The 13,801-nt window shown below is 40.4% G+C and overlaps 1 protein-coding gene across 1 annotated transcript in view; it reads right to left on the bottom strand.

The window, feature by feature from the left end:
- The window catches only part of POU2AF2 (POU class 2 homeobox associating factor 2), a 35,878-nt gene that overhangs the window by 5,417 nt on the left and 16,660 nt on the right, over window positions 1-13,801 (bottom strand). The window lies entirely within an intron of this gene.

Raw genomic sequence — 13,801 nt, 5'->3', positions numbered from 1 at the left:
TTTTTATTGTTTTAAGGCACCCCATTTGTGGTAATTTGTTACTGTAGCCCTAGGACACTAATACAGGGAGTGACTGATGATGAAACAGATAATTCAGTGTAGTGTGAGAAGTGGCATTGTAGAAGTAAGGTGGGCTGAGGTGGACACCTAAGCCAGTATTAGGGATGGGATGGGGGACATATCCTGGAGGGGGTGATGCTTAAGCTGAGTGCTGAAGGAAGAGTATCCAGGTGTGTAGAGTCTTAAGATATACAAATGCAAGCTCTGGCTCCAAGATACCCAGGAACAATGTTGCTGTTGTAAAAGGTGAGTCCTCAACATCTAGTTCTTCGGATTTGAACACTTAGTCTTGACCCTAATGATCCTACAGACTCTCAAGAGTTGCAAGAGAGTTTACAGAGAGTCTCATTCAACTACCACTCAAGGCTGACATACTCTCCATGTTATCAGCCCTGGGTGCATTTAGCCTACAGTGGTGGAGAACATAGCACCCTCTGAGAAAGCCTATTTCTTCTTTGGGGCCCTCCAGCTGTGATAAAGTAGGCTGAAAAGAGTCATGTTCTTAATTCTAATCTTGGTCCATACACAATAAGGTAAACCCTTCTTCCATACATAGCTCTTCAAATATCTGAAGATAACCCATCATTTCTCAACTGTCTTAATCAGTCTGAGCTGCTAGAACAAATACCATAGACGTGGTGGCTTAAACAACAAACATTTCTCCCAGTTCTGGAGGCTGGAAGTTTGAGATCAGGGTGCAAGTAAGGTCGGGTTCTCTGGGGGCCCTCATCCTGGCTTGCAGTTGGTTGTCTTCTCACTGTGTCTTCATGTGGAAATCATCTTTTCCACGTGTCTCTTCTTATAAGGGCACCAATCCCATTCATGAGGGCAAAGCCCTCATGACCTAACTACCTCCCCAAAGGCCCCATCTCCAAATACCATCGCGCTGGGGATCAGGGCTTTTTTTTTTTTTTTTTTTAGATTCCATATATATGTCTTAGCATACAGTATTTGTTTTTCTCTTTCTGACTTACTTCACTCTGTATGACAGCCTCTAGGTCCATCCATCTCACTGCAAATAACTCAATTTTGTTCCTTTTTCTGGCTGAGTAATATTCCATTGTATGTATGTGCCACATCTTCTTTATCCATTCATCTGTTGATGGACACTTAGGCTGCTTCCAGTGATGAGGGCTTTAACACATGAATTATGGGGGTGGGGTGCAAACATTCCATCCATAACCCCAAACTGGAATTGTATCTTCTTCAGGCAAAATGTCCTCCAACCGTTCAGAAGTAGCACAGTATTTGAGAGTGAAGACTCTGGAACCAGAGTGTGTGTTTGAATCCCAGCTCTGCCTCTTGTTAGCTGTGTGATCTTGGGCACATGAAGATTAAATGTGATTTTATATGTCAAGCACTTAGAATAGTTCCTGGCTTAGAGTAAGGAGGATGTAAGTATTAGCTATTATCACTCAGATGCATTTTTATGTCTCTTCAAATCTATGATATATTCCTCTAAACATGTTTTCCTATTTAATAAGTTAACACTTTGTTTTTTTGTTTAATTTATTGACATATAGTTGATTTACAATGTTGTGTAAGTTTGTACTGTACAACAAAGTGATTCATTTATGCATATATGTTTTTTATATTGTCTTCCATTATGGTTTATCACAGGATATTAAATATAGTTCCCTGTGCTATACAGTAGGACCTTGCTGTTTATCCATTCTATATATAATAGTTTGCCTCTGCTAATCTCAAACTCCCTAATAAGTTAACAACGGCAAATGGCAGAAGGAAACTCGTGGGCATGCAGGGTCAGAGATGGTTGTAGGTCAGGGTACTGTGATTCTTATATGGGAAGGAAAGGAGTTACTGATTAACTATAGAAGCACTTGTGTTTGGGCACATTTTCCCATGTTGCCAGGGCCCATGTTATCCAGTGTTTCCCTCTGATTTCCAGCTCTGTCCATCTGGGTCTTTCCTCCGAGGCCTGTGCCAGGGCCCATTCCCTGTGGCTTCTGCCTCAGCCTCCTTCACTGGGTAAGCAGGGTGTGGCAGGGTGGTAACTGTCCTGGGTGCTGCCTGGGGAGATGTCCTGTTGCTCTCCTGCATCTTTTCCTCCCTACCTGCTCCCTTAAACTGCTCTGGCCAAGGCTGGGGCCAGGAGGAAGGCTTCTGTGAGATGCAGTGCATATGCCCAACCTGATGGACAGAAGTATCGGCACCTGTCAGCCATGCACTGGTTCATCAGCTGCTGTGGCTCTGCCCTGGCCTCTGCCTGAGGCATGACAGAACTCAGTCTGTGCCAACACAGCCCCTGCAGCATCTACCACCATCAATGCCACCATCTACCACCACCAATGCCACCAACAGTCTTCTTATACCCCTTCTTCGTCTTCTGCCCAGTTTTAATTATTACTGTGGAATTGCCAGCACTGTACCTCCCACTCCAACCCAATTTTAATACCTGAAGACTCTACAAAGCTTTCATAATTACTAGCCTAGTTGATTTTATTTATTATTTGATGAAAAGAAGCCTCTTGTGTTTGTTTCTCCTGCATACTTTTGCCCTTTACCTGCTGTGGAAAGTAAACACTCTATTTCCATTCTTTATGGTTAGTCATAAAATTTTACCTGCATATTTAACAAAGATGACAAGCAGTATCTTTTTAAAATAATTTATTTATTTTATTTTATTTATTTTTGGCTGCATTGGGTCTTCCTTCCTGTGTGCAGGCTTCCTCTAGTTGCGGAGAGCAGGGGCTACTCTTCACTGCAGTGCACGAGCTTCTCATTGCGGTGGCTTCTTTTGTTGCGGAGCACGGGCTCTAGGCGTGCAGGCTTCAGTAGTTGCAGCACGTGGGCTCAGTAGTTGTGGCTTGCGGGCTCTGGAGTGCAGGCTCAGTAGTTGTGGCACACGGGCTTAGTTGCTCACGGTATGTGGGATCTTCCCAGATCAAACCCATGTCCCACTCATTGGCAGGTGGATTCTTAACCACTGCACCACCAGGGAAGTCCCTACAAACAGTATCTTAAACCTCCCACTGACAGACAAGATCCTTAGGACATTAACTCTTATTGCTCCTCTCCTAATTTACACGAGTATGTATTTTCTTGTATTTTAGCTTGTTTCTTTTTATTAAACCTCCACAAATTAGACTTCATAATTATTTTTATCATTTTATCAAGTAAATCTGTATTAGATTTACTTACATGTTCATCATTTTCTTTGCTTATCTGTCCTCCAAAATTTTTTTCTAGATTCAAGTTTCCTTCTTCTGAAATAACCCTTTAGAAAATTCCTTCCCTGTAGGTGGTGTTAGTGGTAAACTGTTTCAGTTTTTTATTTATCTGAAAATATAATTTCTTTTTCCCTGTACTTAAAAGATACTATTTTGGGGTTCATAATTATAACTTTACAGTTATCCTTTTGTCAGCACTTTAAAGATAGCACTCCATTGTCTTGTGGCTTCCATGACTGCTGTTGAGAAGTTTGCTATTAACCTTAAACTTATTCTTTGTAACAATCTTTCTTTCTTTTCTGACTACCTTTTTAATATACTCCCTTTGTCTTTATGGTTTTTCAAGTCCATCTTATTTTACCTTGGGGTAGATTTTTAAAATGTATTCTGCTTGTATAGGGTGTGCTTCATGTGGCTGGGGGTACATGTCTTTCAGAAAAGTTTCAACTATCCTCTACTTAAATATTGCCTTGCCTGTATTATCTGTATTCTCTCCTTCTGGGTCTTCGATGTATGTTAAATCTTTTACTTTTATCCCCTATATATTCTTAACTTTTTGTTACTTCCTCTATATCCATGATTCTATGTTCTATATTTTGGGATAGATGGGTATAGATTTCTTCAGCTCTACATCCAGTTCACTAATTCCTTCTTCAACTGTAGCTAATTTACTGTTTAACACAAACATTGAAATTTTTTGGTATCAATGATTAGATATTTTTTCATTTCTAGAAGTTCCATTGATTTTTAAAAAATTTTGCTTGGTCTTTTGTTGAGTGTTCATTATGTATTATGTTATTATTTATTTTGTATTTGGTAGTTCTAATATCTGAAAGTCCTGAGAATTTAACTTTATTGTTTATGCTGACTGTCATTCTTAGTGACTTGTTTCCTTATGCATTTGGTGATCTTTGATTGAAACTCATATCTGGTTGACCTTAATCTGTGAAAATCTGGGTTCCTAACTTGAGTTGTGCTTCTCCAGAAGAGTTATGCTTATATTTCTTTGGAGGTAGCTCCCTTCCAGGTTCCCTGTCCCAGGTTCAGCTCCCCAATCTTGGCAAAAATAGCTCAAGAACCAGTCTTCATGTATCAGGCTAATTTGAACACCCTTCCTTAGGAGAATCTGCCCTTTTGGTGTGATCAACTTCTCTTCATTCTGTGTCCTTACTTCTGCTCAAACATTTTCCCCACCTTCCATGCTAACCTTCAACCCAACCCCCCCTGCCCCAAACCCCCTAGCTTTGGTGATTTCCCTTACTTCCAGCCAGCCCAACAAATTAGCAAAATTTGTTTTATGCAGGATTCTATTTTGTTTTGGGTACAAATCTCCCCAACTCCAGACTGTTGACTATCTGAAACAGAGTCAAATCCCTAAGTATTAAAACTAGAAGTAGATACTGTCCTGTTTTAACCACAGCAGCTTTTATTTTTAACTTTTTATTTTTCTATGACTGCCAACATTTTCCAGCAGAGATTTAGATTATAAATAAAATTCATAAGCACGCACTTGTAGTAATTTCATAAGCACACCATTAGGCACATGACCAAATGTGTTATATCTACTAACATTTAATTATCACAACCACCCCAGAAGATAAGTAATGCTATTTTCATCTTGATGAGTAAATTGAAACAGAGAAAATAACTCGGGTTCCCCTGTAGGTAGGGTTGTTGTTAGTGGTGGTGGGTGGGATCAAACAAGGAACTTTCTGATTCCAGAGCCTATTTCTTAACTACCACAGCATACTGCCTTCCAAGAGCTTTCATAACTTGAAAATAAAAATCAGAAAACTTCATAGTTTAAAATATTAGTATAAAGGAGACTTAGGGACATTCAGAGAGATCATATAATTACATAAAAGCTCACAAAGAACTAGTGAGATTTGTATTTCCCTGTGTGTAAATACTATCCTGGGGGGGCTTCCATGGTGGCACAGTGGTTAAGAATGCCTGCCAATGCGGGGGATACGGGTTCGGTCCCTGGTCCGGGAAGATCCCACATGCTGCGGAGCAACTAAGTCCATGTGCCACAACTACTGAGCCTGTGCTCTAGAGCCCGCGAGGCACAACTACTGAAGACCACGCCCCTAGAGCCTGTGCTCCGCAACAAGAGAAGCCACTGCAATGAGAAGCCCGTGCACCGCAATGAAGAGTAGCCCCCGCTCACCGCAACTAGAGAAAGCTCACGCACAGGAGCAAAGACCCAACACAGCCAAAAATAAATAAATTAAAAAAAAAAAAACTACCCTGCATATATATATGCGTGTGTGTTTGTGTGTGTGTGTGTATATATATATATATATATATATATATATATATACACACACACACTCTTTAGTCCTTCAGTGGATATTCTATTTTTGGGGAGGGAAGTCAGCTTTATTAAGGTATAATTTACCTGTAATAAAATTCAGAAATTTTAAGCAAAAAATTTGATAAATTTTGACCACTTTAACAAACTCTTATGACCCACCACCATGATATAAAACATTTCCATTTAATTATTTATAGTTGTAATTAGTGCTGTGCTCTCTATGGTGGCCTGGGAAATATTTAGATGGATAAGTAATATAAAAAGCAATGATAACACATAACTTCACAGAACATAGACGAGCTCTAAAGGGCTTATGTTGGGACTGGGAAGGATTTCACTGGATAGATTTTAGAGCTGGCGTCCCAGATTTATAGGTTGAGAAAGAACAGCTTAAAACATGAGCCTTCGGCATGCACACTAGTTATCATTGCTCATGTGAAGGGAAAACACATTCCTTTTCACCTTGTTCAAGATATCGTATTTGGGACTTCCCTGGTGGTGCAGTGGTTGGGAGTCCGCCTGCCAATGCAGGGGACAAGGGTTCGAGCCCTGGTCTGGGAGGATTTCACATTCCACAGAGCGACTGAGCTCATGCGCCACAACTACTGACGCCCGCGCGCCTGGAGCCCGTGCTCCACAACAAAGAGAAGCCACCGCAACGAGAGGCCTGCGCACCGCAGCAAAGAGTAGCCCCGGCTCGCCACAAATAGAGGAAGCCCATGCACAGCAACGAAGACCCAACTCAGCCAAAAATAAATAAATAAATTTATTAAAAAGAAACAAAGATATTATATTCACGCAGTTGCATCTCACCATACTATTTCTCAACAAGTAGTATTGAAATTAATATCGAAAAGCCCATAAATTTTGACCAAGCGAGATGGTATATAATTTTTATTTTGCATACTGCAAACAACAGGATCCTGCAATGCCAAGTAGCCAAATTTAGAGGTTTACATTTGAATGAAATTTGCCAGTCTGCAACTTCCTGTAGCTAACACAGCAGCCTCACAGCTGCCCCCAAATCCCCTCCATGAAAATGAGTTAATTTGAACCAACAGGTCACCATGGTAGTAAAGTGATAAGATTAGGAGTTCAGTACATTTATTGTCATTTTTATGACCCTATAATATTTTTAGATGCCAACCTAGTTGAAGGACTATTTTGAAATGTACTAAGGAAAAGAGCTCCAGGTAGCATAAGCTTTTTCACACTGCTGTATATTTAAAAAATTCTGATTATATAGTTTGAAAGTGTCTCTTTAAAATTAAATATATTGCTATTAATGCTTAAATAAAAATCATAGCCACTTGTGAATAGCTGTGATCCTTCTTCAAGGAATTCACAGTATATTTAGTTTTTCATTGTCATCATATCTATGGCTGGGAGAGAGGTGGAACTGATGAAATACTGAACATTTTAAAACCATCTTTTAATATCTGTTTTGAGACCCACCATAAGTCATATGATTTTCCTCCAACTTTGAAATGAATGTAAAGTTAATGCCAGATATAATGCTGTTAGCTTTTAAATGGACACCTGTGTTAGGATGGAATACCTTCTTCCTCCAGAAGAAAATGGGCATAGAGAATTAGATGCCTTAGTTAATGTGACAAGTATGTAGTAGAACTGGGGCATTCTGATTGGTGTGAAATTTTATACAGTGACTAAACTATACCATACCTGTTCTAATAAATCTTACTAGTTTTGCAAAGTTTGAAAGAGGTTTTTATTTATGGACCCATTATCTGAGTTACTGATACATAGTAATTTAATCATAAATAAGAAAAAACACTTCATAATGAATAGGAACTACAGTTTTAAGCATCTACCATGTTCCAGGTGCTTTATATGATGTTATCTTATTATAAAGTAGATATTACCATCTCAAGTTTACAAAAGAGGAAACCAAGCATCAGAGCAGTTAAGTAATGTGTCCCAAATTATCTATTTAATAAATTACAGAACTAGGATTTAAACTCAAACTCTCTGACTCTCAAATTTATTCTCCTTTAACCAGTAGGTTCTGTGCACTAGCCCTTCCACCAAACCAAAGATATTTACCGGGCATCTCTGATAATCTAGGCACAATGCTGAATGTTTCAGGTGTTAGAAAAAATGCAACAAGGGCTTAGATTAGTATCTACTTAGGGACACAAGCCATTTGTGGTGGATTAAATATGGCCAGAATTACTTTGCAGCTCTTCCCATTGACAAGTTAGTCTATCTCTATACCCCTTGAATCTGGGATGGTTTTGTGACTAATAGAATGTGGCAGAAGTGATGTTGTGTGAGTTTCAGAGTCTAAACTTCAAGAGGATTTGCTGCTTTCACCTTTGCTTGCTTGAAATTCTGCCTTACAATTTTCTCTTAAAAAGTCATTCTAGGACTTCCCTTGTAGGACAGTGGTTAAGAATCCGCCTGCCAATGCAGGGGACTCGGGTTCGATCCCTGGTCAGGGAAGATCCCACATGCTGTGGAGCAACTAAACCCATGTGCCACAACTACTGAGCCTGCGCTCTAGAGCTCGCAAGACACAACTACTGAAGCCCACGTGCTCTAGGGTCCATGTGCCGCAACTACTGAGCCCGTGTGCTGCAACTACTCAAACCCGTGTGCCTAGAGCCCGTGCTCCACAACAAGAGAAGCCACCGCAATAAGCCCGCACACTGCAAGGAAGAGTAATCCCCGCTCGCTGCAAACAGAGAAAGCCTGAGCGCAGCGACGAAGACCCAAAACAGCCAAAAAATAAATTTAAAAACAATTAAAAAAACCCCCAATGTATTAAGAAAAAAAAAAGTCAGTCTAGCTTCCTGGAGGATGAGTGAGTGTGTGGAAGCAAATCCAGGCACTCTGCTGACAGTTAGCACCAACTGCCAGACATGGAAAGAGACATCCTGGACTTTCTGACAAGGCTGGACCTCCAGTTGAATGCAACTGCATGAGTGCACAGAAGTACACAGCCAACCCACAGTATTGTGAGAAATAATATATCATTATTATAAATGACTAAGGTTCAGTGGGCTCTTATGCAGCAATAAGTAACTGATAGAGACATACCCAGGAAAAAGTAACTCATGGTACAGAACAGTATGTACCTAGTGTCCAGGTGCATGGTCCATGCTCTACATACTCTGGAAGTGAGAAAAGGGGCAAATCAATGTGCTAAGGATTTGAATTTGGCACTGAAAGATGAGAGGATGCAGAGGAGAAAGGAAGCTCCCAGGTGCAAGGAATTTTGTGAACCAAGCACAGATATGGAAAAACATGGCTCTTCTTCAAGGAATAACAAGCAAGTTGGTTTGCCCAGAGCAGAAGTTTCACTTAATTGATTAAATAAAACTATGTTGTGGGGACTTCCCTATCGGTCCAGTGGTTAAGACTTCGCCTTCCAATGCAGGGGGTGCAGGTTCGATCCCTGGTTGGGGAGCTGAGATCCCACATGTCTCGGGGCCAAAAACCAAAACGTAAAACAGAAGCAGTATTGTAACAAATTCAATTCAAATTAAAAATGGTCCACATCAAAAAATCTTAAAAAAATATATTGTGTGCCTACTATGTATCAGGATTGTGGTAATTCCCAGAAATACAAAGAGGAATAAGGCATGGATTCTAAAGGAGCTCACAGTTTCAAAAAGAAGAGAGTTGCACAAATATATATGTAATTGGTGCAGTAATAAAAACAAGGGTTGGGAGGACTAGCATTTTATGAATACCTGTTTCATACCACATTCTGTATCAGGCACTTTACATATGTGTTTCATCACTTTTAGTAACAACTAACATTTGTGTGCTTTATATGCTCTGCAGTATGCTAAAGATTCACACGCATTATCTCATTAAAGCCTTGTCATTAACCAATGAAATAGACTGTAGTAAGTTATTATCTCTAGATTACAGATTGGCAACTACTAGACAGTATAAGGACTTGTCAAGGTCACAAAGCTAGTGAGTGGTATAGGCTGGATTCTACTAGATCTACTCTAACCATGATTTAGTGCAGGTAGGGGGAGGAGGTTGGGGTTAGGATGAGGGTAGGGGTGGAGGTGAGTTGCTATCTTGAGGGATGACTGAAGGTATCATACTGTAGGTGATATATGAATCCCTTTTTGAAGGATGAAAAGAAATCAGTAAGCAGATAGGATAAGGGGCATTGTTGTTGGGGAGGAAAGCAAAGGCTCAAATGTGTGGACAGCATGTCAGAGACAAGGAAATGTGTGCAGGAAGTGTGCAGACAGGGAAACTGGGGAGAAGCTGGAGGAGGGGGCAGGAGTCAGGTTATAAAAAGCTTTTTTGAGCCAGGCTGAGGAGCTTGGACTTTGTCCAGTAGCAGGCAGTGGTCCTTTAGGTGGTTCTTAGCAGTGTAGATGTGCTGAAAGTGGCATTCTAGGAAATTTAATCTGGGGCTGAAAATGATAGGTCAGAAATTGTTGGTGGGGTGAGTATATGGGCTATTGCAGCTGAACAGATCCAGTGATACAGGTCTGAGGAGCTCTCAGTAAGGCGGGGTTTCAGGAGGCCAGCAGGGGACATTTATATCCACCTCTATTTGGCTTTGTGTTAGAGCCTGGCGAGAACTGATACTCTCCCTGTGGGTGCTAAGGGCTGCTGGCCACCTGTCCCAGTTGTACCAATTCCCAGGGCTCTTTCTCTCTTTTCTTCTTTATCCCCATCCTCCCCACTGATACCCGTGTGTAAAGAGGGGCCTGGCATGTCTCCCTCATACTGCCCTGTTTACAGAGGAAAAACTCTACATCCTTAAGTGATTTAATAGGGCATTGTGTAGGTCCAATCCTAAAGCCTATAAGAATTTGTGAGGAAGGAATATTGAAACATATATCCTTAAAAACATTTACCTTGCATCTATAAAGCCTAGATTATAGGGGATTTATCTCACAAAGAAAGAGTTGTATTTGTGCACCTTGTTTGCAATGTCACCACTTCAGGTGACAGCAGGGACTATGTAATTGACATAGATGGAGACATGAAAGGATGAAGTGCTTTACTTAGTGCCTTCAAATGTATAGAAGTGAAATGAAGACTAAAAAAGGTCTGTTTAAATTCTCTCTTGGGGGACAGGAATAATGAGAACATTATTTTATGCATTTTTGTAATAGTACATGTAAATATCTAAGATTTTATGTTCATTAACTTGGTGCGACAGCTTAATTTCTTTCTAATAAAATATCATAGAGAAATTCTGGAAGACAGCACATAAAACTCAGTATGGTGACCCTGGGAAGTAGAACGAGGGGATTGGTAGGCAGGGAAGGTCAGTAGACTTCTATTTTTTATTTTATATTATTTTATTATATTTGAAATTTTATCATGTGTTACTTTTGTAATTGAAACAACCAGTTAATAAAAATTTAAAAAATAGAATTTAAGTCATATCTTTATTGTAAATCTCAAATAAAAAAAACAACAACTGTGGTTCCAAGTGTCTTGCATTTCTGGTATATGAACTATTTTATGCCCTTTGGAAAGTAACACTGTTTACAGAATTCCAGATTTCTGACAGTTTCTTGAAATTTTACTGTTAAAACTCTCCTGCTTGGCACAAAATTATGTCCAGGCTGCCTTTTGTGGGAAAGTGGTTTCTGTTGCTTGAGTTACAAAATGAAACACTTTTTTTTAATTTAACCCCTGGGTCTTGGTGTGCCTTTGGAATGCTATTTGTATTTATGTAGCTAAGTTAGAACAACAGGAGCTACTGGGATGCACATTAATAAATGGTCCTGTACACTTTGGCCAGAGCAGAATCTGCAGAACTTCAACTCTGCCAGATGGACCTGCCATGGCTGTTTCACTGCAAAATCTGATTATTTTTGCAAGCTGTGTGAAAGGATTCACCACCAGGAAATGTTTTAGATTTCACGATATTAAAAAAAACCCTACAGAATCAATAAGACAGCTGAAAAAATAAGGTGCTTGCAGAAGGTTTGCCTTTATTATTATTATTATTTTTAAATTTCTGCAATTGCGAAGGAGCAGGTGGTTGGGTGGGGAACATGGACAGCCCTGGAAATGCAGTTCAGTTCTCCAAACAGGCGGGACCGTGGACTAATTAAAGTCAGACAATGGGCCATTTTGAAAGCTTTAGATAAAACATTCATTCAAATGAATGCCAGGGATATAATATGTACTTATGTATTAAAACATTGGCATTTGGAGTTTACAAGGCATTGCCAGCTCAGAAAATGCTTTTTTTCTTTTAAAATTCTTTCTGGGCTCAGGAAGGGGGTTAGTTGGCAACGTTAGCAAGCAATACGCAAGGCACTGTGTTATGAGAGTGAGTGAAAGGTTTGGGGGGACACTCCCAGGGTAGACACTGATTCCATTTATCAATAACTGTGCAAACATTACAGATGAATGGATCCTTCTGCTGGCAATTCAGAAAAAAGTAGCAAGGGCAAGCGAGATGTACTCATTAAGGAAAAATTATAGTCTTCCTAAGAATTTGATAAACACAAAGAGCATGCGTACTTCTAAAATATAAAAAAATATATATATAAGAAAACTAAAACATTAGCAAAGCAGAAAGATACACTTTGGGCCATCTGATGACCATTTGCTGTGCCCAGGCAAACACGAAATTCTTACTAAAGCCAGAACACATTGTAGGAAGGGCTCTTTTATGAAAGTGGAGGAGATGAAAAATAACTTTTATGGTAAACTTTTAGAAATAATAGAAGAGCATGAGGATTTCTTGTAATAGCAGTAGTACAGATAATTTTCACTTCTGTGCCTTCAGAGCTTGCGGATGCCTCTGACGATGGAGTCAACAGAACATACATGTGCTCTGTTTTTACGCTTGGCAAGTACAGTGAGGGCTGCAAAGGCTGTGATTTCTTCTTTGAACTTATATATGGCCAACTGCCTAAATTTAAAGCATGGATAAGCAGTGTGTGGGCTTATTTACGTTCTGCCTCTTTCTTTCTTTGAGGTTTTTCATTGTTATTTAGCACCACAATTAGAATATCAAAGAGAAGTAGCACAGTATAAAATTGTCCAAGTTTTAGGAGGCTTTGGGGGTTATATCTTGATTAAAATTAGATTTTGATGTTAGTAAAAGCTTCCATCTGTCTTTAGCATGGAATTCTATAAACTGCCCAGGAAATGAGACTATTGGTGATCCTTCTCTCTCCATCTTTTTCCGTTTGTTCATAAGAGGGTAAGAGCAGAAGGAAATTGCCCTCCCCTTTCCTTAGTGGTTATTATATTTATTCAGAGTATGCATATGATTCTTTAGTGTGTGCAACTGTGAGAGAGTGCTGGACATCACGTAGGCTGCGAGAGCACCTAAGAGGTGTATCAGCAGAGTCAACTGAGCTGGTAAGCTCTGCATTTCCCTGGTCTCGGGGATCTTTTCCAGCCTTCAGAAGGGAGCTGAGATGGTCTCCTCCTCCTCGAGTGGGAGAAGTGACATATTACATCCTGCCCCAGGAGCAAGCCATGTGATACCAGCCTCTCAGGTCAACTCGGCAACTTTCAGAAAAGAAATCACACCTCAGCAACAGGCAGAGCAGGGCTATAAGATTCAGGCAAGAAGAAGAGGTCAGAGTATAATGGGTTGGCCGAGGCAGACCCTAGAGAGCTCAAGCAGAGCAGCAGAGAGGTTTCTGCGAGGTCGGTGTGGTGTGCTTGGACTCTGGCTCCGGAAATGGTTTCCTCTTTTACAGGGAGGGCTAGATGCCATCCAAAGCGCAGGAGAACAGGGGTTCCCGAGTGGTGGGGAATGGCAGAGAGAAACTACACTCTGGAAGCAGGTTCTGGGACAGAGCTAGAGATAGGTTCTAGAAGGAAATTGAGAACTTCTGTGTCCAGTTTCTTCTAAGATGTCCGGGTATCAGAGGAGAGGAAGGTCCTGGCTCTGGTTTGGGCTGGGTGTGGCATCATCTGAGCAGTCTACGGAATTGCTGCAGAGACGGACAGGGATGAGGACATATGGTTGAGAGGGAATGAAAGCATGATGGGGCCAACAGAATGTATGGAGTGTGAAGGGTGAGCTCAGCACTGAGCAGAGAACCTGAAGCAAAGTGGTTATTCCTAAGATAGCCCTTCCTTGGGCCAGAAATGTAAACTTAAGAAGGCAATACTACTTTAAGTAAAATAAAGACCTGGGTCCAAATCTAAGCTCCACTGATTCCTACATGATTCTTAATTTTGTCATCTGAAAAATAGGTATGAGTGTCACCCTCTTAGGGCTATTGTGTTCCTTGTTGATAAGTGA

The sequence above is a fragment of the Globicephala melas genome, chromosome 8 (genome assembly GCF_963455315.2).
Source record: "Globicephala melas chromosome 8, mGloMel1.2, whole genome shotgun sequence".
Taxonomy (NCBI): Eukaryota; Metazoa; Chordata; class Mammalia; order Artiodactyla; family Delphinidae; genus Globicephala; species Globicephala melas.
The sequence above is the reverse complement of the archived record's forward strand: the minus strand, read 5'-3'. Positions and strand labels throughout refer to the sequence as shown.